This window comes from Salarias fasciatus, chromosome 11 (assembly GCF_902148845.1).
Source record: "Salarias fasciatus chromosome 11, fSalaFa1.1, whole genome shotgun sequence".
NCBI lineage: Eukaryota > Metazoa > Chordata > Actinopteri > Blenniiformes > Blenniidae > Salarias > Salarias fasciatus.
Genome location: NC_043755.1, coordinates 9,858,110 through 9,863,131, shown reverse-complemented (window position 1 = coordinate 9,863,131; position 5,022 = coordinate 9,858,110).

The window sequence follows — 5,022 nt, the reverse complement described above, 5'->3', positions numbered from 1 at the left end:
ATAAACAGCAGTCGGTAAATAAAAAGTGTAACTTTTTTTAGTTTAAGTTGATTTAGGTTTTAAGATATACATTCTTCTAATACCAATGTATTGAAATTATATGTAAAGGTGGAAATTATACAGAAGTCTTCTATTTTGAAACTAGACCACTAAAATGAATAGACAAGTGTCAAACAAAGAAGAAGGCAGTGCTACCTTGAAAGTGAAGGTTTTTTTTCTCTTCTTTTATCTAGGTCACAATATGTGGAGCAATTTCAACAGATGGGCTGCAGAGTACTCCCCAGGCGAACAGAAGTTAGTTTTTCCTCTTTCTCTTACTGTTGTACCTGCACCCTTCCTGTGCCGAAGATCATCATCATCAAGAGTTTGTTGCAGGAAAATCCCGGTGCGTGCCACCCATGCACACATGCATGCACACAGAGTGTGCGGACGCGGTGAGGAGCTGATCTGTCATCGATAGACGTTCACATCCATGCTGAACCACTCTGGCGTACATGTGGCTTTAAATCCTAAGTTTTTTTTTTCTTTTTTGATGATACTCAAGTAAACAATGTGTTAAATGAACATTTGTTCATTAGAATCAAATTGAAAGAAAGGTTAAAGAGAAAAAGCTAAAGTGTGCTGTTAAACTGTACGGTTTAACTGTAAGGCAAAAATAGCAAAGAAGACAGAAGAGAGGTCTAAAGGTGATTTGTAAATGGGAGACTATGATGGGAAAATATAGATCTTTTAGGTGTTTCTTGAAAAAGCTCACAACTCTCACACACACGCTCATTCATAAATGCACAAAACACATACTCTCACCCCCATGAACAGAAAATGTCACAAAGTATTTGGGTGAGAAAAGGCACCCTGGGGAGCTGCGGGATGCTGTTGGTCCAGCAGCAGCTCAGACAACAGAGAGGCTGCTTTGGAATAACACACACTCGCAATAAAAGAAGTGGTAGCTGGTGGTGGAATGTAGAGGAGTGTGTGTATGTGTGTGTGTGTGTGTGTGAGAGAGACGTGGCAACATAGAAAAAGACAGTTGAAGGTGGAGTGTGTGAGTGTAGAGGGGGTCCCATATAATGGAGAGGCTCCACCTGTTTACACTTCTTTGCCCCCCAGCATTCTTCAGCGGGCCCCTTTAGAGGGCCTCATTGCTGACAGCCAGCTAACTGCTCTTTGGGAGCCCTCCACAGGGACCACAAAAACAGCTGAAGCCTCGGAGGGCTTCCTGAAAGAGCAGAGGGAGGGGCGCGGGGGGGGGGGGGGGGCCGAAGCCATGACGAATGGGCGAGATCGAGCTGGAATAATAGCAATAAAACTAAATGGAGAAAGCAAGCAAACAAGGCAACTTAAAAGAGTGTATCACTAGTGAACCACTTCCAAACAAGCCTTTCTAATGAGGCCCGCGATTAATACAGAAAAGGAATGGACGGTCGGGGGAAAAGCAGAAAGCAGCGGGGGCTGGCGGAGGGTAAACAAAAAGAATGAGAGAATGGGCTGAATGTGTGTGAATACAGTTTGTGTACTGAATCATTTTATCTTTGTTTTTCCGCGACTGTACAATGACCTCTGTTTGGGGCGAAGACAGTAGCGGGCTGAGGAAGGGGATGGGGAGGAGGAGGAGGAGGAGGAAGAGGGGGGGAAGAGGAGGAGGAGGTGGGAAGGGGCTGTTTGGGTAGTGGGAGGCTAACAGGCTAGACACCAGGCCTTTGTGTGCAAATTTCCCAGCAGCGCCTTACCAGTTAATTAAGGAGGTCAGTGAAAGAGGGAGAGAGAGAGGGACGGAGAGACATCGGGAGACAGAGCTGCAGAAGGTGGGGGTCAGCCCTAACGAGCTGTCCGCAGCACATGAATGAGGGGTTTGTCCTAAACTAAGCAGCGAGAGACCAAACAATGTCAGCAGCAATTAGCAACCAGTGGTGGGCAACCGAGGGCCTGTTGACTGAGCAGGCAAAAGATGTGAGAAAGAAATTGGAACACGGACACACATACAGTTACAAACATCCAGGAATAAATAGGATGGAGCGGAGCTGTGGGAGGCGGGCAGCAGTGGAGGGCGGCGGAATATGCAGAGGCGGATCGCGTTGCCTTCACCTCCACACAGCGAGGCCTTGACCCCGCTGGCTGAGTACTTTGAATCTACAATAACGGCAGAAGGCAACAAAGGCCATAGGTGCAGCAGTGTGATCCGTACGCTGACGCCACAAATGGCAGATGCTCTGAATTTGGGAATTTCTCAGCATTAGCAGGATAATAGAGGGCGTCGGGGGGTGTAGTTCATATTAAGTATAACAATTTGCAGTTATTTCTGCGGTAGCCACTTAAAGATATTTCAAGAGTATTTTATTTACTTATTTATTTTTAATGAATTTGCCTGTATGTCACAATAGCTTTGGAGTTTTCACTCCAATTGTCATCACTCACCTGAAGGAGTTCTGCTCAAGATAATCTGATATTTCCAGTTAAATAGAAATTAAATCAGTTTTATAGTTTTCACAACAGAGTTTATGAATAGTGGACATAACAACATGCTTCTTAAGTTATTGACTTCTGTAATGTCACAAATGACTTTGCATTTGTGTCAAAACATAATTTTTTTAATGTAAATTCTTCTAATATGCTCATTCCTTCAAAACGACTATGAAAAATATCCTAACAAATAATCAGAGATGCATCAACTAACTTTGAGACATTGAAAATTTGAGTAGAACAGAAAAAAATATTTGTTTAAAATAATGTCTCTACTATGTGCAGTTTTCCCAACATATTCTAGTTTTTCATGGAAACATATGTTTTATACTGATATGTATTCATTCATATCATTTTAAGCTTTTTGCACATTGTTTTGAGAAGAATATTTAGCTACCTATTTCCAATTCTTGTTGTCAAGGCAATGTGTTTCATCACTGGAGATATATCTCGCCTTGGTCAAAAGTCTTTATAATGTTTTATGCAAGATCCAAGCACTATAGACATGAAAAGCCATATCTCGCTCCCATGTTTGAATATGACAGATCTGCCACTATTTTCTCTGTGATTTACCTCATTAGAGGAGCACCCTAATATTTTATTTTTTTCCTGGACAAGTCATTCCAGTCAGCTCTTCAGAGAGCCTGTTTTTGGCTCCTGCCTTTCTCTCCCCCTGTCTGCTGCCGTTCTTGGCACAATATGAAGACTCTAGTCTTTGTTTCATTCTAATCTTAGAGGTGAAGTGGTCCCTCTTGTAACTCGGGCTCTAATCGCTGGCTGAAACGGTGTTCTCTAGTGGTGCTGGACTGCGGCGAAAACCCGACAAGCTCACAAAGAGGAGGAAAAACTGCTGCGTTCAGGCTTTGTGTGCAAATATAAAAGCACACAAAAGCGGGAGCCTGAGATAGTGTCAGAGTTAGAATGTCTTCTTTCTTCAGCTCTAGATATGGATTATATTTTTTTTTTTTTCTTGATATGGGGGTTATTCGTTGGCCACTTGTGGCGAGGTGAGGGACTCGGCGGCTGTGAGAAAGTGGAGCCATGCAGACTGTGCAAAGCGAAGAGATGAGATCGGGGTAGTGCGGAAGGGCGAGAGGGTTCATTGGTTGTTGAAGCTGGTCACAGGAGGGCATGAGAAATGTGAGAATTGTACTTCGTAATGGGCAAATGAGCTTCTGAGTGTACTCTCAGCTTTTAATTTTGTACAGTACATGTCCTGTATCTTCTTCTGAACCCGCTCTGAGTAGCTATTCTAACTTTTCACCATGTATTATGTATCACAGTAGATATATTATGAATGCTGTCTCTATGCATTTACACAGCTCATTTACGGTAATTGCCCAATTCCCTCCTTCAGATATCTGTGTGCAGATACGGCAGATATTGCTCAAATGTGCTGATAAACCAGTCTCCAATCCATCCAATCAACAGACAAATAAATCCATTCATATTCTCACTTCTGAAACCCAGTCCCCTGTGTGCCCTAAAACAGCAGGGCGATTCACTGCGATGAGTCCCCCCTGTCCTTCAGAGCAATCCATATTGCTGCTCAGTTGGTAATCAGGGCATATAGGGGCTGGGTGATCAGTGACAAAAGCAAGGCAGGCAGACATCAACCTGCTTGGAGGAGAGAAGGGGAGAAAGGGGGGGGGGGGGGGGGGGGTGGGGGCCGGCAGGATGAGCGCGGTGGCAACGAAGGAGGAGTAATCAGAATCCCATCCAGCCCCAGTCTCTAGAAATTGCCATGCAGATTTAAAGCCCAGACGAGGAGGATCCTTGGACTGCTCCTTCTCCTCAGTGGCAGCGGAGCACAGCGCAGACCTCCACTCCGGTCCTGCCTCTCTCACTCTCTCACTCCGCGCCGCTAATTGGAGGCAGGTAGCCCCCAAGATGTGGGGGCCCAGGTTACGGTAACCTTGGTGGTGCGATCGGCTGCTCGCCTCCATGCGGCCGGCTATTCATCAAAATGGAGGTGGCGGGGTGGGGGTGGTGGGGATGTGGGGCATGGCGGCAGAGGGGCAGAATATGCAGCAGGGAAAATGAGCGTCCAAGACAGCTTCCCAAAAGGGTAACAAATCACCCCTCTTGCCCTAATCCGCTGAGGGGGGGACGTGATGGACCAGTGGTCACAATGCGTTGTGGCAGAGACACACGAGTTTGACAAATCAAATGTATGGCCTCATTTGAGTAAAAAGGAGAAAAAAAAAATCAGTCAGCTTGTGATACTTTCAAGTGTTTTTTATATTTATGTATTTCTATATATATGTGGTGAGCAGTGTACTCTGCAAAAGAGACTCATGTAGATGTGTCTTTGTTTTGCAACATGAATTGAACTGTGTGTAAACACTTGACGACAGACCTGCAGACTGCTGCAGTGTATGCAAATGGCCATGCAACACTCTCCAGTATAGTCTTATCAGCAATATGCCACCCATCGATCCCCGCGGTTGCATTATCAATCATCCATCATCGCATTGATATCTCTGCAATACTGATAATCTCACCTGATCAAAATCATTGATCAATAGTGAAGTAGGATTGATCTCTACACGCCCGCCAGGCTGG